This window comes from Camellia sinensis, chromosome 11 (assembly GCF_055761805.1).
Source record: "Camellia sinensis isolate YWXY chromosome 11, ASM5576180v1, whole genome shotgun sequence".
NCBI lineage: Eukaryota > Viridiplantae > Streptophyta > Magnoliopsida > Ericales > Theaceae > Camellia > Camellia sinensis.
Window position 1 is genome coordinate 85857715 of NC_138971.1, and position 27832 is coordinate 85885546.

A 27832-nucleotide genomic window follows, 5' to 3' on the forward strand; every position below is an offset into this window, starting at 1 on the left:
AGTTGCGAGAATTAATAAGAAATTTCCACCAACCACCACATACAAGTAAATGATTTACCATGTGTGTGTTTCTGCATACATAAATAAAAATATAAGCTAAGAAGCATGGACACTTCTAAGAAGGTGGCATGTTAGATACTAACACTGACCGGACACTTCCTAACACGTGAAAGACACAAGTCCAAACATGTGCTGTTATTTTTTATAATTTTTTTAGACTAAAGTCATTTGAGGGACTCGCATTCATTGCTTAGGCACATATGAAACACATTATAAGTTTCAACAAAATAACTTTCAATTTAAAAGAAAAACAACATAAATTTATGCCTATTAATCCATTCTCCTTTAAACTTTAGAATTCAAGGTATGTTATATACTTTTATTAAATTTGAGTGAAATATTTATAAATGACATAAAATAAATATAGAAAACCATAAATTTGTGTGTTTCTCAAGTGTCGTGTCTTATATTTTTTTAAAAATTGTTATGTTGGCATGTCCATATCGTATCACGTGTTCGTGTCTGCACTTTTTTAGTATAGAAGTTAATGGATATTACGCTAGGTTTTCAAAAATATTCAATTGGATCTCATCTAAGTGGCAGGAGCTTCTGATACATAGTTATTGTATATCACACTTGATGCTACTTTTACTAAGAAATTTACGACATAATCTCATATATACATATACCACTCGTTTTTTTCTCCATAGCGGAAAGATCTAGAACATTTCCACGGATACCTAAATTTGATGAATTTGCTAACAAGTACAATGAAAACAGTTTACCAAGCTTGCCAACTTGCAAACAAGTAAAATGCTTCATAGTGAAGGGTAGCCACATTCATGGGGTCTCAATAATAAATGAACGGGGCAATTACCAATCAGGGTTGACAAAAAAAATTTACAAATACATAGGGGTACAACTATTTCTTGTGAAAACAAACACAATAAAATTTGCACCCCATAAAAACACCCAACCTTTCGTAAATATTTGCCCCACTTCCCACTGATTGATAGTTTCCCCTAAATTAATGAAGCATTCATGCAAATCACTCATTTTTGCTTCTTTTGTTCTTTTCGTCTGATTGAAGAAATGACCACTTTTAGTAGAAAGTAGTAACAACCTACTCGAATGATGACGGGAAAATCACACAAAACTTGTTGCAAGAATCTTGATGCCTAAGACTCACCAACAATACCAATCAACAAACTATACCCAAAAAAAACATACCAACCCAACAAATGTAAGGTCCTTTTCATCGTCGAAGGACACAGTTTGATGACCCATGGGCATCCTTTTCAAGGCTAGAGCAAGACATCGTAAGGCTTCCTTTCCTGCAAAACTGATCAATAAAAAATTCATATCTACACATAAGGCCAAGGGATAAAAATAAAAAATAAAAATAAAAAAGAAAGAAAGAAATAGCCATATAACAAAAAAAAAAAAAAAACCAAAAAACCATATTTCTCTTAAGAAACTCGTATTATTGATTAGGACTAAAAAAACAGGTAAAATGATGCGCAAGTCAAACAGATATAAAAAATTGCAGAAGGATTGACAATGATTATAAAAGGTACCAGTATATTATGTGAGAAACCAAACCAGTAACCAATCAAACAGAGGACCATTGTCTGTATTTGGCCAACATCATGATTATTACAATGGAATAGCACACGAACAACCAGCAAAATTCGAAAAGCAAATCAGTGGGATCTAACTGTCTCCTGATATCAATAATCCATGTCACAGATACAGATTGGATTTCTCTTTATACAATCAAGAGTCATTCTCTTCCACCTTTGAACATAATTTAATGTTTCAGTTTTTTAATTCCTCCAAACTTCAGCTTAATGTCAGATTTTGGTCTGATTTAAAATTTCAATCTTTAAAAATATACAAGGTATGGAATATTCAATATATACTATATACATGAAAAATATGAATAATAAAATAATAATAATACAAAGGATTCACTTAATCCACGTCTGTCAAAGCCACATGATATCAAAGATTACACATCTAGTTTTAAAAAATATTCCTTCCCAAAACTGAGGTTAAACTCCATCTAGCAACCGTCTATATGCTAGGGGCCATTGCTTGATGAAGTGGTTAAAGCTGTGACTGCCAAACGTGAGATTGTAGGTCAAGTTTGACCGTTTTGAGCAAGCAACTTTGAGAAAATTATGCCGAGTGTTAGGTCTTCTGTAGCAACAATTAGGAATAACCTTTTTTCAATTGTGTAATACGCTTGCATAGAATAAAGGTGAGGCCAAAAGTAAATATAAAGGGCACGAAGAACAAACTTTGCAATTCATTAAGGCCACATACAAAAAACACAAAATGAAATTAAGGGTTAAAAGTGGAATAAAAAAATAAAAAATGAAGTAGTTAACAGCTAGAAGACCCAAGTGTACCATTACAACACAAGCACAACTTAAAAGTGTCCAAGATTATAATCATTTCAAGAACGAACTATTGAGAAACGTAATTTAAAAAAAAAAATTAAAAAAATAAAAATAAAAACTTTAGGTGAATCCCATCAGTAAGGTTCAACACACTTTTAATTTGAAAGGCAACTAATTAAGCAGACAAAAAGAAATGAGTGAGGGGACACAACACTATAAAACAGTACCAGCATTTACAATAAAAGGCTAGAACTATATGCATATGTCATGTTAAAATAAAAGTCAAAATCTGCAAAAATTGGAAAATGGTTGGTTTCAATTCTAACTCACTAGGGATCAATTCAAGCCAAGTAAAAATCAGTTTTTTCCGGCCTGGTAAAGTCTCATTTTATAATTATTTTAATAAAGTTAGTTTCCTATATGATAATTTATAAGTACTGGAAGTTTTATCCCAAAAAATAAAAAATAAATAAATAAAACGACAACCGAAAAATCTAGTTTTGGTAAGTTCTATTCTCAGACCAGTCAGTTCATTTTTGCTTTTTTAAAACAAAAACTAACAAAACCCACAGTCTATGTTATTCCCAACCATCCACCCTTGCACCATTAACCCAATCGTCCCTTTCACTACTTAGCCTCACCTCAGTCCTTATTTCCCTGTCTCACTCTTAGAGACTACGGTTGAAAGATGATGCCTCATCTGGTTGTCTGTCTTGCAGTGTATCCAGCCAACCTCTCTCTCAATGTCACTCTCCCTCTTCTCCATTAACATCTCACAAATCCATCTCTATCTCAAATCTCACCACGGCTTTGTAGACATCTCACATCTGCATCTGCATCTACATCTCAAATCTCACCTTGACTACTCAAGGTCTCTCCTTCACCAGCGACTGATCCTCTTCATTGATATCTCAGATTTCACATCAATTACTCGATGTCTCCGACTCAATTGACATCTCTCCCTCACCAGTGAATGATTGTTTCTGTCATCCTAAGGTAATTTCAAAACCCTTGTTTTACTTAAATCTATTAATTTTTGAGTCCTTGATTGTAAGCCCTAATTTTAAAAGCCCAATTTTTTAAAATCCCTAGTCTCCAATTTTGGATAGCGTTTGGTAGAGTTTTCTAAATATGATTTGAGAATAAGAGTTGAATATTGAGTTTGTGAGTTTTGAAATTATGATTTGAGTGTGGAAAATTTGTTTGGTGAATGAGTTTTGGATTGAGTGGGAAATTTTTGATGTGACATATGATATTTGATACAAAAACTTACAGCTCATAACCAAGCACACAACTTAAAATTCTATTCAAAACTCATAAAAAATTTTTAAAAATTCCGATTTTTTAAAAATTCCTAAAGTGAAATCCGGCTGTAACTCCCAAACAGGAAACCCGATTGGAGTCCTGTCTTCTCCCACAAGTTTCTTGTGCCTAGGCGGTAGTGTGTGGCAGGTTTTGTGCGAAACCGACGCCTTTTGGCGATTTTAGGGCGTCAAAACCTCGAATTCAAGTTTCTTAAGGAACTAGTTTTCCTAGAGTGAAATCCGGCTCTGACTCCCAAACCGGGAACCCGATTGGAGTACCGTCTTCTCCCAGAAGTCTCTCGTGCCTAGGCTGTCGTGTGTGCCAAATTTCGTGCCAAACCGACGCTGTTGTGGTGATTTTGGGGCATCATCACCTCGAATTCAAATTTCTTAAGGAACTAGCTTGCCCAGGCCGAAATCCGGCTCTAACTCCCAAACCAGGAACCCGATTCAAATCCCGTCTTCTTCCATAAGTTTCTCGTGCCTAGGCGGTCGTGTGTGCCAAGTTTCGTGCAAAACAGACGCCGTTTGCAGATTTTGGGGCGTCAACACCTCGAATTCAAGTTTCTTAAGGAACTAGTTTGCCTAGAGTGAAATCCGGCTTTAACTCCGAAACCGGGAACCCGATTGGAGTACCGTCTTCTCCCACAAGTCTCTCGTCCCTAGGCGGTCGTGTGTGCCAAGTTTCGTGCCAGACCGACGCCGTTTGGTGATTTTGGGGCATCAGCACCTCGACTTCAAATTTCTTAACGAACTAGCTTGGCTAGACCGAAAACCGGCTCTAACACCCAAACCGGGAACCCGATTCGAGCCCTGTCTTCTCCCACAAGTCTCTCGTGCCTAGGCGGTCGTGTGTGCCAAGTTTCGTGCAAAACCAACGCCGTTTGGCGATTTTGGGGCATCAACACCTCGAATTTAAATTTCTAAAGGGACCGAAATCCGGCTCTAACTCCCAAACCGGGAACCCGATTCGAGCCCCGTCTTCTCCCACAAGTCTCTCGTGCCTAGGCGGTCGTGTGTGCCAAGTTTCGTGCAAATCGAACCCTGTTTGGTAATTTTAAGGTGTCAAAACCTCGAATTCAAATTTATTAACGAACTAGTTTGCCTATAGTGAAATCTGGCTCTAACTCTCAAACCGGGAACCCGATTGGAGCCCCGTCTTCTCCCACAAGTCTCTCGTGATTAGGCGGTCTTGTGTGCCAAGTTTTGTGCCAAACTGACGGCATTTGGTATTTTGGGCCGTCAACACCTCGAATTCAAGTTTCTCAAGAAATTAGTTTGCCTAGAGTGAAATCCGTCTCTAACTCCCAAACCGGGAACCCGATTGGAGTACCGTTTTCTCCCACAAGTCTCTCGTGCCTAGGTGGTCGTCTGTGTTAAGTTTCGTGTCAAGCCGACGCCGTTTGGTAATTTTGGGGCGTCAACACCTTGAATTCAAATTTCTTAAGGAACTAGCTTGCCTAGACCGAAATCCGGCTCTAACTCCCAAACCGGGAACCCGATTCGAGCCCCGTCTTCTCCCACAAGTCTCTCGTGCCTAGGCAGTTGTGGGTGCCAAGTTTCTTGCCAAACCGACGCCGTTTGGCAATTTTTGGGCGTCAACACCTCGAATTTAAATTTCTTAAGGGACAAAATTGTCTAGACCGAAATCTGGCTCTAACTCCCAAACCGGGAACCCGATTCGAGCCCCGTCTTCTCCCATAAGTCTCTCGTTCCTAGGCGGTCGTGTGTGCCAGGTTCGTGCCAATCGAACCCTGTTTGGTGATTTTAAGGTGTCAAAACCTCGAATTCAAATTTCTTAATAACCTAGGTTGCCTAGAGTGAAATCTGGCTCTAACTCCCAAATCGGGAGCCCGACTAGAGCCCCGTCTTCTCCCACAAGTCTCTCGTGTTTAGGCGGTCATGTGTGCCAAGTTTTGTGCCAAACCGACGGCGTTTGGTATTTTGGGGCGTCAACACCTCGAATTCAAATTTCTTAAGGAACTACTTTTGCCTAGAGTGAAATCCGGCTCTAACTCCCAAACCGGGAACCCAATTGGAGTCCTATCTTCTCCCACAAGTTTCTCGTGCCTAGGCGGTCGTGTGTGCTAAGTTTCGTGCGAAACTGACGCTTTTTGGCGATTTTGGGGCGTCTACACCTCGAATTCAAGTTTCTTAAGGAACTAGTTTGCCTAAAGAGAAATCCGGCTTTAACTCCCAAATCGGGAACCCGATTGGAGCCGTGTCTTCTCCCACAACTCTATCGTGTTTAGGCGTTCATGTGTGCCAAATTTCGTGCCAAACCGACGCGTTTTAGCGATTTTGGGGCGTCAAAACCACGAATTCAAGTTTCTTAAGGAACTAGTTTTCCTAGAGTGAAATCCGGCTCTGACTCCCAAACCGGGAACCCGATTGGAGTACCGTCTTCTCCCAGAAGTCTCTCGTGCCTAGGCGGTCGTGTGTGCCAGGTTTCGTGCCAATCGAACCCCGTTTGGTGATTTTAAGGTGTCAAAGCCTCGAATTCAAATTTCTTAACGAACTAGGTTGCCTAGAATGAAATCTGGCTCCAACTCCCAAACGGGGAACCCGATTCGAGCCCCGTCTTCTCCCATAAGTCTCTCGTTCCTAGGCGGTCGTGTGTGGCAGGTTCGTGCCAATCGAACCCTGTTTGGTGATTTTAAGGTGTCAAAACCTCGAATTCAAATTTCTTAATGACCTAGGTTGCCTAGAGTGAAATCTGGCTCTAACTCCCAAATCGGGAGCCCGACTAGAGCCCCGTCTTCTCCCACAAGTCTCTCGTGTTTAGGCGGTCATGTGTGCCAAGTTTTGTGCCAAACCGACGGCGTTTGGTATTTTGGGGCGTCAACACCTCGAATTCAAATTTCTTAAGGAACTACTTTTGCCTAGAGTGAAATCTGGCTCTAACTCCCAAACCGGAAACCTAATTGGAGTTCTGTCTTCTCCCACAAGTTTCTCGTGCCTAGGCGGTCGTGTGTGCCAAGTTCTGTGCGAAACCGACGCCTTTTGGCGATTTGGACTTGGGGTCACTGCTGTGGCAAATGCACAGCAGTGACTGTTGTGCTTCATTTTGTGATGTATTATGGGCTTATTTTTATGATCTGAACCGTTCATTTTGTAAGATTTGTTGAGTACTTCAATCCTACCAAAAATCATATTAATCGGATATCAACAACTATATGATTGATAACCAAAAAAACAAACAAGAAGTTTTTCTTTTGAAAAATAGTATTTTTATATGCAATTCGATCATATAGTTATTGGTATCCGATTAATATGATTTTTGGTAGGCTTGAAGTACTCAACAAACCCTACAAAATGAACGGTTCAGATCATAAAAATAATCCCACAATGCATCACAAAATGAAGCACAACAGTCACTGCTACAGCAGTGACCCCAATTCCTTGGCGATTATGGGGCGTCAACACCTCGAATTCAAGTTTCTTAAGGAACTAGTTTGCCTAAAGTGAAATCCGGCTGTAACTCCCAAACAGGAAACCCGATTGGAGTCTTGTCTTCTCCCACAAGTTTCTCGTGCCTAGGCGGTAGTGTGTGGCAGGTTTCGTGCGAAATCGACGCCTTTTGGCGATTTTAGGGCGTCAAAACCTCGAATTCAAGTTTCTTAAGGAACTAGTTTTCCTAGAGTAAAATCCGGCTCTGACTCCCAAACCGGGAACCCGATTGGAGTACCGTCTTCTCCCAGAAGTCTCTCGTGCCTAGGCTGTCGTGCGTGCCAAATTTCGTGCCAAACCGACGCTGTTGTGGTGATTTTGGGGCATCATCACCTCGAATTCAAATTTCTTAAGGAACCAGCTTGCCTAGGCCGAAATCCGGCTCTAACTCCCAAACCGGGAACCCGATTCAAATCCCGTCTTCTCCCACAAGTTTCTCGTGCCTAGGCGGTCGTGTGTGCCAAGTTTCGTGCAAAACAGACGCCGTTTGCAGATTTTGGGAATTCAAGTTTATTAAGGAATTAGTTTGCCTAGAGTGAAATACGGCTTTAACTCCGAAACCGGGAACCCGATTGGAGTACCGTCTTCTCCCCCAAGTCTCTCATCCCTAGGCGGTCGTGTGTGCCAAGTTTCGTGCCAGACCGACGCCGTTTGGTGATTTTGGGGCATCAGCACCTCGACTTCAATTTCTTAAGGAACTAGCTTGGCTAGACTGAAAACCGGCTCTAACACCCAAACCGGGAACCCGATTCGAGCCTTGTCTTCTCCCACAAGTCTCTCGTGCCTAGGCGGTCGTGTGTGCCAAGTTTCGTGCAAAACCAACGCCGTTTGGCGATTTAAGGGCATCAACACCTCGAATTTAAATTTCTAAAGGGATCGAAATCCGGCTATAACTCCCAAACCGGGAACCCGATTCGAGCCCCGTCTTCTCCCACAAGTCTCTCGTGCCTAGGCGGTCGTGTGTGCCAAGTTTCGTGCTAATTGAACCCCGTTTGGTGATTTTAAGGTGTCAAAACCTCGAATTCAAATTTATTAACGAACTAGTTTGCCTATAGTGAAATCTGGCTCTAACTCTCAAACCGGGAACCCGATTGGAGCCCCGTCTTCTCCCACAAGTCTCTCGTGATTAGGCGGTCTTGTGTGCCAAGTTTTGTGCCAAACTGACGGCATTTGGTAATTTGGGGTGTCAACACCTCGAATTCAAATTTTATAAGGAACTACTTTTGCCTAGAGTGAAATCCGGCTTTAACTCCCAAACCGGGAACCCAATTGGAGTCCTGTCTTCTCCCACAAGTTTCACGTGCCTAGGCAATCGTGTGTGCCAAGTTTCGTACGAAACTGACGCCTTTTGGCGATTTTTGGGCGTCAACACCTCGAATTCAAGTTTCTCAAGAAATTAGTTTGCCTAGAATGAAATCCGTCTCTAACTCCCAAACCGGGAACCCGATTGGAGTACCGTTTTCTCCCACAAGTCTCTCGTGCCTAGGTGGTCGTGTGTGTTAAGTTTCGTGTCAAGCCGACGCCGTTTGGTAATTTTGGGGCGTCAACACCTTGAATTCAAATTTCTTAAGGAACTAGCTTGCTTAGACCGAAATCCGGCTCTAATTCCCAAACCGGGAACCCGATTCGAGCCCCGTCTTCTCCCACAAGTCTCTCGTGCCTAGGCAGTTGTGGGTGCCAAGTTTCTTGCCAAACCGACGCCGTTTGGCAATTTTGGGGCGTCAACACCTCGAATTTAAATTTCTTAAGGGACAAAATTGTCTAGACCGAAATCTGGCTCTTACTCCAAAACCGGGAACCCGATTCGAGCCCCGTCTTCTCCCACAAGTCTCTCGTGCCTAGGCGGTCGTGGAGGTTTCGTGCCAATCGAACCCCGTTTGGTGATTTTAAGGTGTCAAAAGCTCGAATTCAAATTTCTTAACGAACTAGGTTGCCTAGAGTGAAATCTGGCTCCAACTCCCAAACCGGGAACCCGATTGGAGCCCCGTCTTCTCCCACAAGTCTCTCGTCTTTAGGCTGTCATGTGTGCCCAGTTTTGTGCCAAACCGACAACGTTTGGTATTTTGGGGCGTCAACACCTCGAATTCAAATTTCTTAAGGAACTACTTGTGGCAAGAGTGAAATCCAGCTTTAACTCCCAAGCCGGGAACCCAATTCGAGCCGTGTCTTCTCCCAAAACTCTATTGTGTTTAGGCGGTCATGTGTGCCAAGTTTCGTGCCAAACCGACGACGTTTGGTGTTTCGGAGCGTCCACACCTTGAATTCAATTTTCATAAGGAACTACTTTTGCCTAGAGCGAAATCCGGCTCTAACTCCAAAATCGGGAACCCAATTGGAGTCCTGTCATCTCCTACAAGTTTCTCGTGCTTAGGCGGTCTTGTGCGCCAGGTTTCGGTCGAAACAGACGCCTTTTGGCAATTTCGGGGCGTCAACACCTCGAATTCAAGTTTCTTAAGGAACTAGTTTGCCTAGAGTGAAATCCGTCTCTAACTTCCAAACCGGGAACCCCATTGGAGAACCGTTTTCTCCCACAAGTCTCTCGTGCCTAGGTGGTCGTGTGTGTTAAGTTTCGTGTCAAGCCGACGCCGTTTGGTAATTTTGGGGCGTCAACACCTTAAATTCAAATTTCTTAAGGAACTAGCTTGCCTAGACTGAAATCCGGTTATAACTCCCAAACCGGGAACCCGATTCGAGCCCCGTCTTCTCCTACAAGTCTCTCGTGCCTAGGCAGTTGTGTGTGCCAAGTTTCTTGCCAAACCGACGCCGTTTGGCAATTTTGGGGCGTCAACACCTCGAATTTAAATATCTTAAGCGACCAAATTGTCTAGACCGAAATCTGGCTCTTACTCCCAAACCGGGAACCCGATTGGAGCCCCGTCTTCTCCCACAAGTCTCTCGTCTTTAGGCGGTCATGTGTGCCCAGTTTTATGCCAAACCGACGGCGTTTGGTATTTTGGGGCGTCAACACCTTGAATTCAAATTTCTTGAGGAACTACTTTTGCCTATAGTGAAATCCGGCTTTAACTCACAAACCGGGAACCCGATTGGAGCCGTGTCTTCTCCCAAAACTCTATCGTGTTTAGGCGGTCATGTGTGCCAAGTTTCGTGCCAAACCGACGGCGTTTGATATTTCGGGGCGTCCACACCTCGAATTCAATTTTCATAAGGAACTCCAAAATCGGGAACCGAATTGGAGTCCTGTCATCTCCTACAAGTTTCTCGTGCTTAGACAGTCTTGTGCTGGTTTCGAGCGAAACAGACGCATTTTGGCGATTTCGAGGCGTCAACACCTCGAATTCAAATTTATTAACGAACTAATTTGCCTATAGTGAAATCTAGCTCTAACTCCCAAACCGGGAACCTGATTGGAGCCCCGTCTTCTCCCACAAGTTTCACGTGCCTAGGCGATCGTGTGTGCCAAGTTTCGTGCGAAACCGACGCCTTTTGGCGATTTTGGGACGTCAACACCTCGAATTTAAGTTTCTTAAGGAAGTAGCTTGCCTAGAGTGAAATCCGTCTCTAACTCCCAAACCGGGAACCCGATTGGAGTACCGTCTTCTCCCACAAGTCTCTCATGCCTAGGCGGGGTCGTGTGTGTCAACTTTCGTGTCAAACCGACGCCGTTTGGTAATTTTGGGGCGTCAACACCTGAAATTCAAATTTCTTAAGGAACTAGCTTGCCTAGACCGAAATCCGGCTATAACTCCCAAACCGGGAACCCGATTCGAGCCCCGTCTTTTCCTACAAGTCTCTCGTGCCTAGGCAGTTGTGTGTGCCAAGTTTCTTGCCAAACCGACGCCGTTTGGCAATTTTGGGGCGTCAACACCTCGAATTTAAATATCTTAAGGGACCAAATTGTCTAGACCGAAATCTGGCTCTTACTCCCAAACCGGGAACCCGATTGGAGCCCCGTCTTCTCCCACAAGTCTCTCGTCTTTAGGCGGTCATGTCTGCCCAGTTTTGTGCCAAACCGACGGCGTTTGGTATTTTGGAGCGTCAACACCTCGAATTCAAATTTCTTGAGGAACTACTTTTGCCTAGAGTGAAATCCGGCTTTAACTCACAAACCGGGAACCCGATTGGAGCCGTGTCTTCTCCCAAAACTCTATCGTGTTTAGGCGGTCATGTGTGCCAAGTTACGTGCCAAACCCACGGCGTTTGGTATTTCGGGGCGTCCAAACCTCGAATTCAATTTTCATAAGGAACTCCAAAATCGGGAACCGAATTGGAGTCCTGTAATCTCCAACAAGTTTCTAGTGCTTAGGCAGTCTTGCGGGCCAGGTTTCGGGCGAAACAGACGCCTTTTGGCGATTTCGGGGCGTCAACACCTCGAATTCAAATTTATTAACGAACTAATTTGCCTATAATGAAATCTAGCTCTAACTCCCAAACCGGGAACCTGATTGGAGCCCCGTCTTCTCCCACAAGTTTCACGTGCCTAGGCGGTCGTGTGTGCCAAGTTTCGTGCGAAACCGACGCCTTTTGGCGATTTTGGGACGTCAACACCTCGAATTTAAGTTTCTTAAGGAAGTAGCTTGCCTAGAGTGAAATCTGTCTCTAACTACCAAACCGGGAACCCGATTGGAGTACCGTCTTCTCCCACAAGTCTCTCGTGCCTAGGCGGTCGTGTGTGTCAACTTTCGTGTCAAACCGACGCCGTTTGTAATTTTGGGGCGTCAACACCTCGAATTCAAAGTTCTTAAGGAACTAGCTTGCCTAGGCCGAAATCCGGCTCTAACTCCCAAACCGAGAACCCAATTCGAGCCCCGTCTAGTCCCACAAGTCTCTCGTGCTTAGGAAGTCGTGTGTGCCAAGTTTCGTGCCAAACCGACGCAGTTTGGCGATTTTGGGGCGTCAACACCTCGTATTTAAATTTCTTAAGGGACCAAATTGTCTAGACCGAAATCTGGCTCTTACTCCCAAACCGGGAACCCGATTCGAGCCCCGTCTTCTCCCATAAGTCTCTCGTTCCTAGGCGGTCGTGTGTGCCAGGTTCGTGCCAATCGAACCCTGTTTGGTGACTTTAAGGTGTCAAAACCTCGAATTCAAATTTCTTAATAACCTAGGTTGCCTAGAGTGAAATCTGGCTCTAACTCCCAAATCGGGAGCCCGACTAGAGCCCCGTCTTCTCCCACAAGTCTCTCGTGTTTAGGCGGTCATGTGTGCCAAGTTTTGTGCCAAACCGACGGCGTTTGGTATTTTAGGGGTCAACACCTCGAATTCAAATTTCTTAAGGAACTACTTTTTTGCCTAGAGTGAAATCCGGCTCTAACTCCCAAACCGGGAACCCAATTGGAGTCCTATCTTCTCCCACAAGTTTCTCGTGCCTAGGCGATGTGTGCCAAGTTTCGTGCGAAACTGACGCCTTTTGGCGATTTTGGGGCGTCTACACCTCGAATTCAAGTTTCTTAAGGAACTAGTTTGCCTAAAGAGAAATCCGGCTCTAACTCCCAAATCGGGAACCCGATTGGAGCTGTGTCTTCTCCCACAACTCTATCGTGTTTAGGCGTTCATGTGTGCCAAGTTTCGTGCCAAACCGACGCGTTTTAGCGATTTTGGGGCGTCAAAACCACGAATTCAAGTTTCTTAAGGAACTAGTTTTCCTAGAGTGAAATCCGGCTCTGACTCCCAAACCGGGAACCCGATTGGAGTACCGTCTTCTCCCAAAAGTCTAGGGACGAGAGACTTGTGGGAGAAGACGGTACTCCAATCGGGTTCCCGGTTTCGGAGTTAAAGTCGGATTTCACTCTAGGCAAACTAGTTCCTTAAGAAACTTGAATTCGAGGTGTTGACGCCCCAAAATCTGCAAACGGCGTCTGTTTTGCACGAAACTTGGCACACACGACCGCCTAGGCACGAGAAACTTGTGGGAGAAGACAGGATTTGAATCGGGTTCCCGGTTTGGGAGTTGGAGTCGGATTTCGGCCTGGGCAAGCTAGTTCCTTAAGAAATTTGAATTCGAGGTGATGTTGCCCCAAAATCACCACGACAGCGTCGGTTTGCCACGAAATTTGGCACGCACGACAGCCTAGGCACGAGAGACTTCTGGGAGAAGACGATACTCCAATCGGGTTCCCGGTTTGGGAGTCAGAGCCGGATTTCACTCTAGGGAAACTAGTTCCTTAAGAAACTTGAATTCGAGGTTTTGACGCCCTAAAATCGCCAAAAGGCGTCGGTTTCGCACAAAACCTGCCACACACTACCGCCTAGGCACGAGAAACTTGTGGGAGAAGACAGGACTCCAATCGGGTTTCCTGTTTGGGAGTTAGAGCCGGATTTCACTTTAGGCAAACTAGTTCCTTAAGAAACTTGAATTCAATGTGTTGACGCCCCATAATCGCCAAGGAATTGGGGTCACTGCTGTGGCAAAGGCACAGCAGTGACTGTTGTGCTTCATTTTGTGATGCATTATGGAATTATTTTTATGATCTGAACCGTTCATTTTGTAAGATTTGTTCAGTACTTCAAGCCTACCAAAAATCATATTAATCGGATATCAACAACTATATGATCGAATTGCATATTTTTATATTATTTTTCAAAAGAAAAACTTCTTGTTTCTTCTTGTCCGATTAATATGATTTTTGGTAGGCTTGAAGTACTCAACAAACCCTACAAAATGAACGGTTCAGATCATAAAAATAATCCCATAATGCATCACAAAATGAAGCACAACAGTCACTGCTACAGCAGTGACCCCAATTCCTTGGCGATTATGGGGCGTCAACACCTCGAATTCAAGTTTCTTAAGGAACTAGTTTGCCTAAAGTGAAATCCGGCTGTAACTCCCAAACAGGAAACCCGATTGGAGTCCTGTCTTCTCCCACAAGTTTCTCGTGCCTAGGCGGTAGTGTGTGGCAGGTTTTGTGCGAAACCGACGCCTTTTGGCGATTTTAGGGCGTCAAAACCTCGAATTCAAGTTTCTTAAGGAACTAGTTTTCCTAGAGTGAAATCCGGCTCTGACTCCCAAACCGGGAACCCGATTGGAGTACCGTCTTCTCCCAGAAGTCTCTCGTGCCTAGGCTGTCGTGCGTGCCAAATTTCGTGCCAAACCGACGCTGTTGTGATGATTTTGGGGCATCATCACCTCGAATTCAAATTTCTTAAGGAACTAGCTTGCCTAGGCCGAAATCCGGCTCTAACTCCCAAACCGGGAACCCGATTCAAATCCCGTCTTCTTCCACAAGTTTCTCGTGCCTAGGAGGTCGTGTGTGCCAAGTTTCGTGCAAAACAGACGCCGTTTGCAGATTTTGGGGCGTCAACACCTCGAATTCAAGTTTCTTAAGGAACTAGTTTGCCTAGAGTGAAATCCGGCTTTAACTCCGAAACCGGGAACCCGATTGGAGTACCGTCTTCTCCCACAAGTCTCTCGTCCCTAGGTGGTCGTGTGTGCCAAGTTTCGTGCCAGACCGACGCCGTTTGGTGATTTTGGGGCATCAGCACCTCGACTTCAAATTTCTTAACGAACTAGCTTGGCTAGACCGAAAACCGGCTCTAACACCCAAACCGGGAACCCGATTCGAGCCCTGTCTTCTCCCACAAGTCTCTCGTGCCTAGGCGGTCGTGTGTGCCAAGTTTCGTGCAAAACCAACGCCGTTTGGCGATTTTGGGGCATCAACACCTCGAATTTAAATTTCAAAAGGGACCGAAATCCGGCTCTAACTCCCAAACCGGGAACCCGATTCGAGCCCCGTCTTCTCCCAGAAGTCTCTCGTGCCTAGGCGACTGTGTGCCAAGTTTCGTGCAAATCGAACCCTGTTTGGTAATTTTAAGGTGTCAAAACCTCGAATTCAAATTTATTAACGAACTAGTTTGCCTATAGTGAAATCTGGCTCTAACTCTCAAACCGGGAACCCGATTGGAGCCCCGTCTTCTCCCACAAGTCTCTCGTGATTAGGCGGTCTTGTGTGCCAAGTTTTGTGCCAAACTGACGGCATTTGGTATTTTGGGCCGTCAACACCTCGAATTCAAGTTTCTCAAGAAATTAGTTTGCCTAGAGTGAAATCCGTCTCTAACTCCCAAACCGGGAACCCGATTGGAGTACCGTTTTCTCCCACAAGTCTCTCGTGCCTAGGTGGTCGTGTGTGTTAAGTTTCGTGTCAAGCCGACGCCGTTTGGTAATTTTGGGGCGTCAACACCTTGAATTCAAATTTCTTAAGGAACTAGCTTGCCTAGACCGAAATCCGGCTCTAACTCCCAAACCGGGAACCCGATTCGAGCCCCGTCTTCTCCCACAAGTCTCTCGTGCCTAGGCAGTTGTGGGTGCCAAGTTTCTTGCCAAACCGACGCCGTTTGGCAATTTTTGGGCGTCAACACCTCGAATTTAAATTTCTTAAGGGACAAAATTGTCTAGACCGAAATCTGGCTCTAACTCCCAAACCGGGAACCCGATTCGAGCCCCGTCTTCTCCCATAAGTCTCTCGTTCCTAGGCGGTCGTGTGTGCCAGGTTCGTGCCAATCGAACCCTGTTTGGTGATTTTAAGGTGTCAAAACCTCGAATTCAAATTTCTTAATAACCTAGGTTGCCTAGAGTGAAATCTGGCTCTAACTCCCAAATTGGGAGCCCGACTAGAGCCCCGTCTTCTCCCACAAGTCTCTCGTGTTTAGGCGGTCATGTGTGCCAAGTTTTGTGCCAAACCGACGGCGTTTGGTATTTTGGGGCGTCAACACCTCGAATTCAAATTTCTTAAGGAACTACTTTTGCCTAGAGTGAAATCCGGCTCTAACTCCCAAACCGGGAACCCAATTGGAGTCCTATCTTCTCCCACAAGTTTCTCGTGCCTAGGCGGTCGTGTGTGCTAAGTTTCGTGCGAAACTGACGCCTTTTGGCGATTTTGGGGCGTCTACACCTCGAATTCAAGTTTCTTAAGGAACTAGTTTGCCTAAAGAGAAATCCGGCTTTAACTCCCAAATCGGGAACCCGATTGGAGCCGTGTCTTCTCCCACAACTCTATCGTGTTTAGGCGTTCATGTGTGCCAAATTTCGTGCCAAACCGACGCGTTTTAGCGATTTTGGGGCGTCAAAACCACGAATTCAAGTTTCTTAAGGAACTAGTTTTCCTAGAGTGAAATCCGGCTCTGACTCCCAAACCGGGAACCCGATTGGAGTACCGTCTTCTCCCAGAAGTCTCTCGTGCCTAGGCGGTCGTGTGTGCCAGGTTTCGTGCCAATCGAACCCCGTTTGGTGATTTTAAGGTGTCAAAGCCTCGAATTCAAATTTCTTAACGAACTAGGTTGCCTAGAATGAAATCTGGCTCCAACTCCCAAACGGGGAACCCGATTCGAGCCCCGTCTTCTCCCATAAGTCTCTCGTTCCTAGGCGGTCGTGTGTGGCAGGTTCGTGCCAATCGAACCCTGTTTGGTGATTTTAAGGTGTCAAAACCTCGAATTCAAATTTCTTAATGACCTAGGTTGCCTAGAGTGAAATCTGGCTCTAACTCCCAAATCGGGAGCCCGACTAGAGCCCCGTCTTCTCCCACAAGTCTCTCGTGTTTAGGCGGTCATGTGTGCCAAGTTTTGTGCCAAACCGACGGCGTTTGGTATTTTGGGGCGTCAACACCTCGAATTCAAATTTCTTAAGGAACTACTTTTGCCTAGAGTGAAATCTGGCTCTAACTCCCAAACCGGAAACCTAATTGGAGTTCTGTCTTCTCCCACAAGTTTCTCGTGCCTAGGCGGTCGTGTGTGCCAAGTTCTGTGCGAAACCGACGCCTTTTGGCGATTTGGACTTGGGGTCACTGCTGTGGCAAATGCACAGCAGTGACTGTTGTGCTTCATTTTGTGATGTATTATGGGCTTATTTTTATGATCTGAACCGTTCATTTTGTAAGATTTGTTGAGTACTTCAATCCTACCAAAAATCATATTAATCGGATATCAACAACTATATGATTGATAACCAAAAAAACAAACAAGAAGTTTTTCTTTTGAAAAATAGTATTTTTATATGCAATTCGATCATATAGTTATTGGTATCCGATTAATATGATTTTTGGTAGGCTTGAAGTACTCAACAAACCCTACAAAATGAACGGTTCAGATCATAAAAATAATCCCACAATGCATCACAAAATGAAGCACAACAGTCACTGCTATAGCAGTGACCCCAATTCCTTGGCGATTATGGGGCGTCAACACCTCGAATTCAAGTTTCTTAAGGAACTAGTTTGCCTAAAGTGAAATCCGGCTGTAACTCCCAAACAGGAAACCCGATTGGAGTATTGTCTTCTCCCACAAGTTTCTCGTGCCTAGGCGGTAGTGTGTGGCAGGTTTCGTGCGAAATCGACGCCTTTTGGCGATTTTAGGGCGTCAAAACCTCGAATTCAAGTTTCTTAAGGAACTAGTTTTCCTAGAGTAAAATCCGGTTCTGACTCCCAAACCGGGAACCCGATTGGAGTATCGTCTTCTCCCAGAAGTCTCTCGTGCCTAGGCTGTCGTGCGTGCCAAATTTCGTGCCAAACCGACGCTGTTGTGGTGATTTTGGGGCATCATCACCTCGAATTCAAATTTCTTAAGGAACTAGCTTGCCTAGGCCGAAATCCGGCTCTAACTCCCAAACCGGGAACCCGATTCAAATCTCGTCTTCTCCCACAAGTTTCTCGTGCCTAGGCGGTCGTGTGTGCCAAGTTTCGTGCAAAACAGACGCCGTTTGCAGATTTTGGGAATTCAAGTTTATTAAGGAATTAGTTTGCCTAGAGTGAAATACGGCTTTAACTCCGAAACCGGGAACCCGATTGGAGTACCGTCTTCTCCCCCAAGTCTCTCGTCCCTAGGCGGTCGTGTGTGCCAAGTTTCGTGCCAGACCGACGCCGTTTGGTGATTTTGGGGCATCAGCACCTCGACTTCAAATTTCTTAAGGAACTAGCTTGGCTAGACTGAAAACCGGCTCTAACACCCAAACCGGGAACCCGATTCGAGCCTTGTCTTCTCCCACAAGTCTCTCGTGCCTAGGCGGTCGTGTGTGCCAAGTTTCGTGCAAAACCAACGCCGTTTGGCGATTTAAGGGCATCAACACCTCGAATTTAAATTTCTAAAGGGATCGAAATCCGGCTATAACTCCCAAACCGGGAACCCGATTCGAGCCCCGTCTTCTCCCACAAGTCTCTCGTGCCTAGGCGGTCGTGTGTGCCAAGTTTCGTGCTAATTGAACCCCGTTTGGTGATTTTAAGGTGTCAAAACCTCGAATTCAAATTTATTAACGAACTAGTTTGCCTATAGTGAAATCTGGCTCTAACTCTCAAACCGGGAACCCGATTGGAGCCCCGTCTTCTCCCACAAGTCTCTCGTGATTAGGCGGTCTTGTGTGCCAAGTTTTGTGCCAAACTGACGGCATTTGGTAATTTGGGGTGTCAACACCTCGAATTCAAATTTTATAAGGAACTACTTTTGCCTAGAGTGAAATCCGGCTTTAACTCCCAAACCGGGAACCCAATTGGAGTCCTGTCTTCTCCCACAAGTTTCACGTGCCTAGGCAATCGTGTGTGCCAAGTTTCGTACGAAACTGACGCCTTTTGGCGATTTTTGGGCGTCAACACCTCGAATTCAAGTTTCTCAAGAAATTAGTTTGCCTAGAATGAAATCCGTCTCTAACTCCCAAACCGGGAACCCGATTGGAGTACCGTTTTCTCCCACAAGTCTCTCGTGCCTAGGTGGTCGTGTGTGTTAAGTTTCGTGTCAAGCCGACGCCGTTTGGTAATTTTGGGGCGTCAACACCTTGAATTCAAATTTCTTAAGGAACTAGCTTGCTTAGACCGAAATCCGGCTCTAATTCCCAAACCGGGAACCCGATTCGAGCCCCGTCTTCTCCCACAAGTCTCTCGTGCCTAGGCAGTTGTGGGTGCCAAGTTTCTTGCCAAACCGACGCCGTTTGGCAATTTTGGGGCGTCAACACCTCGAATTTAAATTTCTTAAGGGACAAAATTGTCTAGACCGAAATCTGGCTCTTACTCCAAAACCGGGAACCCGATTCGAGCCCCGTCTTCTCCCACAAGTCTCTCGTGCCTAGGCGGTCGTGGAGGTTTCGTGCCAATCGAACCCCGTTTGGTGATTTTAAGGTGTCAAAAGCTCGAATTCAAATTTCTTAACGAACTAGGTTGCCTAGAGTGAAATCTGGCTCCAACTCCCAAACCGGGAACCCGATTGGAGCCCCGTCTTCTCCCACAAGTCTCTCGTCTTTAGGCTGTCATGTGTGCCCAGTTTTGTGCCAAACCGACAACGTTTGGTATTTTGGGGCGTCAACACCTCGAATTCAAATTTCTTAAGGAACTACTTGTGGCAAGAGTGAAATCCAGCTTTAACTCCCAAGCCGGGAACCCAATTCGAGCCGTGTCTTCTCCCAAAACTCTATTGTGTTTAGGCGGTCATGTGTGCCAAGTTTCGTGCCAAACCGACGACGTTTGGTGTTTCGGAGCGTCCACACCTTGAATTCAATTTTCATAAGGAACTACTTTTGCCTAGAGCGAAATCCGGCTCTAACTCCAAAATCGGGAACCCAATTGGAGTCCTGTCATCTCCTACAAGTTTCTCGTGCTTAGGCGGTCTTGTGCGCCAGGTTTCGGTCGAAACAGACGCCTTTTGGCAATTTCGGGGCGTCAACACCTCGAATTCAAGTTTCTTAAGGAACTAGTTTGCCTAGAGTGAAATCCGTCTCTAACTTCCAAACCGGGAACCCCATTGGAGAACCGTTTTCTCCCACAAGTCTCTCGTGCCTAGGTGGTCGTGTGTGTTAAGTTTCGTGTCAAGCCGACGCCGTTTGGTAATTTTGGGGCGTCAACACCTTAAATTCAAATTTCTTAAGGAACTAGCTTGCCTAGACTGAAATCCGGTTATAACTCCCAAACCGGGAACCCGATTCGAGCCCCGTCTTCTCCTACAAGTCTCTCGTGCCTAGGCAGTTGTGTGTGCCAAGTTTCTTGCCAAACCGACGCCGTTTGGCAATTTTGGGGCGTCAACACCTCGAATTTAAATATCTTAAGCGACCAAATTGTCTAGACCGAAATCTGGCTCTTACTCCCAAACCGGGAACCCGATTGGAGCCCCGTCTTCTCCCACAAGTCTCTCGTCTTTAGGCGGTCATGTGTGCCCAGTTTTATGCCAAACCGACGGCGTTTGGTATTTTGGGGCGTCAACACCTTGAATTCAAATTTCTTGAGGAACTACTTTTGCCTATAGTGAAATCCGGCTTTAACTCACAAACCGGGAACCCGATTGGAGCCGTGTCTTCTCCCAAAACTCTATCGTGTTTAGGCGGTCATGTGTGCCAAGTTTCGTGCCAAACCGACGGCGTTTGATATTTCGGGGCGTCCACACCTCGAATTCAATTTTCATAAGGAACTCCAAAATCGGGAACCGAATTGGAGTCCTGTCATCTCCTACAAGTTTCTCGTGCTTAGACAGTCTTGTGCTGGTTTCGAGCGAAACAGACGCATTTTGGCGATTTCGAGGCGTCAACACCTCGAATTCAAATTTATTAACGAACTAATTTGCCTATAGTGAAATCTAGCTCTAACTCCCAAACCGGGAACCTGATTGGAGCCCCGTCTTCTCCCACAAGTTTCACGTGCCTAGGCGATCGTGTGTGCCAAGTTTCGTGCGAAACCGACGCCTTTTGGCGATTTTGGGACGTCAACACCTCGAATTTAAGTTTCTTAAGGAAGTAGCTTGCCTAGAGTGAAATCCGTCTCTAACTCCCAAACCGGGAACCCGATTGGAGTACCGTCTTCTCCCACAAGTCTCTCATGCCTAGGCGGGGTCGTGTGTGTCAACTTTCGTGTCAAACCGACGCCGTTTGGTAATTTTGGGGCGTCAACACCTGAAATTCAAATTTCTTAAGGAACTAGCTTGCCTAGACCGAAATCCGGCTATAACTCCCAAACCGGGAACCCGATTCGAGCCCCGTCTTTTCCTACAAGTCTCTCGTGCCTAGGCAGTTGTGTGTGCCAAGTTTCTTGCCAAACCGACGCCGTTTGGCAATTTTGGGGCGTCAACACCTCGAATTTAAATATCTTAAGGGACCAAATTGTCTAGACCGAAATCTGGCTCTTACTCCCAAACCGGGAACCCGATTGGAGCCCCGTCTTCTCCCACAAGTCTCTCGTCTTTAGGCGGTCATGTCTGCCCAGTTTTGTGCCAAACCGACGGCGTTTGGTATTTTGGAGCGTCAACACCTCGAATTCAAATTTCTTGAGGAACTACTTTTGCCTAGAGTGAAATCCGGCTTTAACTCACAAACCGGGAACCCGATTGGAGCCGTGTCTTCTCCCAAAACTCTATCGTGTTTAGGCGGTCATGTGTGCCAAGTTACGTGCCAAACCCACGGCGTTTGGTATTTCGGGGCGTCCAAACCTCGAATTCAATTTTCATAAGGAACTCCAAAATCGGGAACCGAATTGGAGTCCTGTAATCTCCAACAAGTTTCTAGTGCTTAGGCAGTCTTGCGGGCCAGGTTTCGGGCGAAACAGACGCCTTTTGGCGATTTCGGGGCGTCAACACCTCGAATTCAAATTTATTAACGAACTAATTTGCCTATAATGAAATCTAGCTCTAACTCCCAAACCGGGAACCTGATTGGAGCCCCGTCTTCTCCCACAAGTTTCACGTGCCTAGGCGGTCGTGTGTGCCAAGTTTCGTGCGAAACCGACGCCTTTTGGCGATTTTGGGACGTCAACACCTCGAATTTAAGTTTCTTAAGGAAGTAGTTTGCCTAGAGTGAAATCTGTCTCTAACTACCAAACCGGGAACCCGATTGGAGTACCGTCTTCTCCCACAAGTCTCTCGTGCCTAGGCGGTCGTGTGTGTCAACTTTCGTGTCAAACCGACGCCGTTTGTAATTTTGGGGCGTCAACACCTCGAATTCAAAGTTCTTAAGGAACTAGCTTGCCTAGGCCGAAATCCGGCTCTAACTCCCAAACCGAGAACCCAATTCGAGCCCCGTCTAGTCCCACAAGTCTCTCGTGCTTAGGAAGTCGTGTGTGCCAAGTTTCGTGCCAAACCGACGCAGTTTGGCGATTTTGGGGCGTCAACACCTCGTATTTAAATTTCTTAAGGGACCAAATTGTCTAGACCGAAATCTGGCTCTTACTCCCAAACCGGGAACCCGATTCGAGCCCCGTCTTCTCCCATAAGTCTCTCGTTCCTAGGCGGTCGTGTGTGCCAGGTTCGTGCCAATCGAACCCTGTTTGGTGACTTTAAGGTGTCAAAACCTCGAATTCAAATTTCTTAATAACCTAGGTTGCCTAGAGTGAAATCTGGCTCTAACTCCCAAATCGGGAGCCCGACTAGAGCCCCGTCTTCTCCCACAAGTCTCTCGTGTTTAGGCGGTCATGTGTGCCAAGTTTTGTGCCAAACCGACGGCGTTTGGTATTTTAGGGGTCAACACCTCGAATTCAAATTTCTTAAGGAACTACTTTTTTGCCTAGAGTGAAATCCGGCTCTAACTCCCAAACCGGGAACCCAATTGGAGTCCTATCTTCTCCCACAAGTTTCTCGTGCCTAGGCGATGTGTGCCAAGTTTCGTGCGAAACTGACGCCTTTTGGCGATTTTGGGGCGTCTACACCTCGAATTCAAGTTTCTTAAGGAACTAGTTTGCCTAAAGAGAAATCCGGCTCTAACTCCCAAATCGGGAACCCGATTGGAGCTGTGTCTTCTCCCACAACTCTATCGTGTTTAGGCGTTCATGTGTGCCAAGTTTCGTGCCAAACCGACGCGTTTTAGCGATTTTGGGGCGTCAAAACCACGAATTCAAGTTTCTTAAGGAACTAGTTTTCCTAGAGTGAAATCCGGCTCTGACTCCCAAACCGGGAACCCGATTGGAGTACCGTCTTCTCCCAAAAGTCTAGGGACGAGAGACTTGTGGGAGAAGACGGTACTCCAATCGGGTTCCCGGTTTCGGAGTTAAAGTCGGATTTCACTCTAGGCAAACTAGTTCCTTAAGAAACTTGAATTCGAGGTGTTGACGCCCCAAAATCTGCAAACGGCGTCTGTTTTGCACGAAACTTGGCACACACGACCGCCTAGGCACGAGAAACTTGTGGGAGAAGACAGGATTTGAATCGGGTTCCCGGTTTGGGAGTTGGAGTCGGATTTCGGCCTGGGCAAGCTAGTTCCTTAAGAAATTTGAATTCGAGGTGATGTTGCCCCAAAATCACCACGACAGCGTCGGTTTGCCACGAAATTTGGCACGCACGACAGCCTAGGCACGAGAGACTTCTGGGAGAAGACGATACTCCAATCGGGTTCCCGGTTTGGGAGTCAGAGCCGGATTTCACTCTAGGGAAACTAGTTCCTTAAGAAACTTGAATTCGAGGTTTTGACGCCCTAAAATCGCCAAAAGGCGTCGGTTTCGCACAAAACCTGCCACACACTACCGCCTAGGCACGAGAAACTTGTGGGAGAAGACAGGACTCCAATCGGGTTTCCTGTTTGGGAGTTAGAGCCGGATTTCACTTTAGGCAAACTAGTTCCTTAAGAAACTTGAATTCAATGTGTTGACGCCCCATAATCGCCAAGGAATTGGGGTCACTGCTGTGGCAAAGGCACAGCAGTGACTGTTGTGCTTCATTTTGTGATGCATTATGGAATTATTTTTATGATCTGAACCGTTCATTTTGTAAGATTTGTTCAGTACTTCAAGCCTACCAAAAATCATATTAATCGGATATCAACAACTATATGATCGAATTGCATATTTTTATATTATTTTTCAAAAGAAAAACTTCTTGTTTCTTCTTGTCCGATTAATATGATTTTTGGTAGGCTTGAAGTACTCAACAAACCCTACAAAATGAACGGTTCAGATCATAAAAATAATCCCATAATGCATCACAAAATGAAGCACAACAGTCACTGCTACAGCAGTGACCCCAATTCCTTGGCGATTATGGGGCGTCAACACCTCGAATTCAAGTTTCTTAAGGAACTAGTTTGCCTAAAGTGAAATCCGGCTGTAACTCCCAAACAGGAAACCCGATTGGAGTCCTGTCTTCTCCCACAAGTTTCTCGTGCCTAGGCGGTAGTGTGTGGCAGGTTTTGTGCGAAACCGACGCCTTTTGGCGATTTTAGGGCGTCAAAACCTCGAATTCAAGTTTCTTAAGGAACTAGTTTTCCTAGAGTGAAATCCGGCTCTGACTCCCAAACCGGGAACCCGATTGGAGTACCGTCTTCTCCCAGAAGTCTCTCGTGCCTAGGCTGTCGTGCGTGCCAAATTTCGTGCCAAACCGACGCTGTTGTGATGATTTTGGGGCATCATCACCTCGAATTCAAATTTCTTAAGGAACTAGCTTGCCTAGGCCGAAATCCGGCTCTAACTCCCAAACCGGGAACCCGATTCAAATCCCGTCTTCTTCCACAAGTTTCTCGTGCCTAGGCGGTCGTGTGTGCCAAGTTTCGTGCAAAACAGACGCCGTTTGCAGATTTTGGGGCGTCAACACCTCGAATTCAAGTTTCTTAAGGAACTAGTTTGCCTAGAGTGAAATCCGGCTTTAACTCCGAAACCGGGAACCCGATTGGAGTACCGTCTTCTCCCACAAGTCTCTCGTCCCTAGGTGGTCGTGTGTGCCAAGTTTCGTGCCAGACCGACGCCGTTTGGTGATTTTGGGGCATCAGCACCTCGACTTCAAATTTCTTAACGAACTAGCTTGGCTAGACCGAAAACCGGCTCTAACACCCAAACCGGGAACCCGATTCGAGCCCTGTCTTCTCCCACAAGTCTCTCGTGCCTAGGCGGTCGTGTGTGCCAAGTTTCGTGCAAAACCAACGCCGTTTGGCGATTTTGGGGCATCAACACCTCGAATTTAAATTTCAAAAGGGACCGAAATCCGGCTCTAACTCCCAAACCGGGAACCCGATTCGAGCCCCGTCTTCTCCCAGAAGTCTCTCGTGCCTAGGCGACTGTGTGCCAAGTTTCGTGCAAATCGAACCCTGTTTGGTGATTTTAAGGTGTCAAAACCTCGAATTCAAATTTATTAACGAACTAGTTTGCCTATAGTGAAATCTGGCTCTAACTCTCAAACCGGGAACCCGATTGGAGCCCCGTCTTCTCCCACAAGTCTCTCGTGATTAGGCGGTCTTGTGTGCCAAGTTTTGTGCCAAACTGACGGCATTTGGTATTTTGGGCCGTCAACACCTCGAATTCAAGTTTCTCAAGAAATTAGTTTGCCTAGAGTGAAATCCGTCTCTAACTCCCAAACCGGGAACCCGATTGGAGTACCGTTTTCTCCCACAAGTCTCTCGTGCCTAGGTGGTCGTCTGTGTTAAGTTTCGTGTCAAGCCGACGCCGTTTGGTAATTTTGGGGCGTCAACACCTTGAATTCAAATTTCTTAAGGAACTAGCTTGCCTAGACCGAAATCCGGCTCTAACTCCCAAACCGGGAACCCGATTCGAGCCCCGTCTTCTCCCACAAGTCTCTCGTGCCTAGGCAGTTGTGGGTGCCAAGTTTCTTGCCAAACCGACGCCGTTTGGCAATTTTTGGGCGTCAACACCTCGAATTTAAATTTCTTAAGGGACAAAATTGTCTAGACCGAAATCTGGCTCTAACTCCCAAACCGGGAACCCGATTCGAGCCCCGTCTTCTCCCATAAGTCTCTCGTTCCTAGGCGGTCGTGTGTGCCAGGTTCGTGCCAATCGAACCCTGTTTGGTGATTTTAAGGTGTCAAAACCTCGAATTCAAATTTCTTAATAACCTAGGTTGCCTAGAGTGAAATCTGGCTCTAACTCCCAAATTGGGAGCCCGACTAGAGCCCCGTCTTCTCCCACAAGTCTCTCGTGTTTAGGCGGTCATGTGTGCCAAGTTTTGTGCCAAACCGACGGCGTTTGGTATTTTGGGGCGTCAACACCTCGAATTCAAATTTCTTAAGGAACTACTTTTGCCTAGAGTGAAATCCGGCTCTAACTCCCAAACCGGGAACCCAATTGGAGTCCTATCTTCTCCCACAAGTTTCTCGTGCCTAGGCGGTCGTGTGTGCTAAGTTTCGTGCGAAACTGACGCCTTTTGGCGATTTTGGGGCGTCTACACCTCGAATTCAAGTTTCTTAAGGAACTAGTTTGCCTAAAGAGAAATCCGGCTTTAACTCCCAAATCGGGAACCCGATTGGAGCCGTGTCTTCTCCCACAACTCTATCGTGTTTAGGCGTTCATGTGTGCCAAATTTCGTGCCAAACCGACGCGTTTTAGCGATTTTGGGGCGTCAAAACCACGAATTCAAGTTTCTTAAGGAACTAGTTTTCCTAGAGTGAAATCCGGCTCTGACTCCCAAACCGGGAACCCGATTGGAGTACCGTCTTCTCCCAGAAGTCTCTCGTGCCTAGGCGGTCGTGTGTGCCAGGTTTCGTGCCAATCGAACCCCGTTTGGTGATTTTAAGGTGTCAAAGCCTCGAATTCAAATTTCTTAACGAACTAGGTTGCCTAGAATGAAATCTGGCTCCAACTCCCAAACGGGGAACCCGATTCGAGCCCCGTCTTCTCCCATAAGTCTCTCGTTCCTAGGCGGTCGTGTGTGGCAGGTTCGTGCCAATCGAACCCTGTTTGGTGATTTTAAGGTGTCAAAACCTCGAATTCAAATTTCTTAATGACCTAGGTTGCCTAGAGTGAAATCTGGCTCTAACTCCCAAATCGGGAGCCCGACTAGAGCCCCGTCTTCTCCCACAAGTCTCTCGTGTTTAGGCGGTCAAGTGTGCCAAGTTTTGTGCCAAACCGACGGCGTTTGGTATTTTGGGGCGTCAACACCTCGAATTCAAATTTCTTAAGGAACTACTTTTGCCTAGAGTGAAATCTGGCTCTAACTCCCAAACCGGAAACCTAATTGGAGTTCTGTCTTCTCCCACAAGTTTCTCGTGCCTAGGCGGTCGTGTGTGCCAAGTTCTGTGCGAAACCGACGCCTTTTGGCGATTTGGACTTGGGGTCACTGCTGTGGCAAATGCACAGCAGTGACTGTTGTGCTTCATTTTGTGATGTATTATGGGCTTATTTTTATGATCTGAACCGTTCATTTTGTAAGATTTGTTGAGTACTTCAATCCTACCAAAAATCATATTAATCGGATATCAACAACTATATGATTGATAACCAAAAAAACAAACAAGAAGTTTTTCTTTTGAAAAATAGTATTTTTATATGCAATTCGATCATATAGTTATTGGTATCCGATTAATATGATTTTTGGTAGGCTTGAAGTACTCAACAAACCCTACAAAATGAACGGTTCAGATCATAAAAATAATCCCACAATGCATCACAAAATGAAGCACAACAGTCACTGCTATAGCAGTGACCCCAATTCCTTGGCGATTATGGGGCGTCAACACCTCGAATTCAAGTTTCTTAAGGAACTAGTTTGCCTAAAGTGAAATCCGGCTGTAACTCCCAAACAGGAAACCCGATTGGAGTATTGTCTTCTCCCACAAGTTTCTCGTGCCTAGGCGGTAGTGTGTGGCAGGTTTCGTGCGAAATCGACGCCTTTTGGCGATTTTAGGGCGTCAAAACCTCGAATTCAAGTTTCTTAAGGAACTAGTTTTCCTAGAGTAAAATCCGGTTCTGACTCCCAAACCGGGAACCCGATTGGAGTATCGTCTTCTCCCAGAAGTCTCTCGTGCCTAGGCTGTCGTGCGTGCCAAATTTCGTGCCAAACCGACGCTGTTGTGGTGATTTTGGGGCATCATCACCTCGAATTCAAATTTCT

The 27832-nt window shown here is 45.8% G+C and overlaps 1 pseudogene across 1 annotated transcript in view; it reads right to left on the reverse strand.

Annotated features, from left to right (window-relative positions):
- Positions 1–27832, reverse strand: part of LOC145802461 (calcium-transporting ATPase 3, endoplasmic reticulum-type-like) — a 116969-nt pseudogene that overhangs the window by 38021 nt on the left and 51116 nt on the right. Inside the window, exon 4 of the transcript XR_014344581.1 lies at positions 1231–1342. The product of XR_014344581.1 is annotated as a calcium-transporting ATPase 3, endoplasmic reticulum-type-like (transcript). The remainder of the gene's footprint in view (positions 1–1230; positions 1343–27832) is intronic.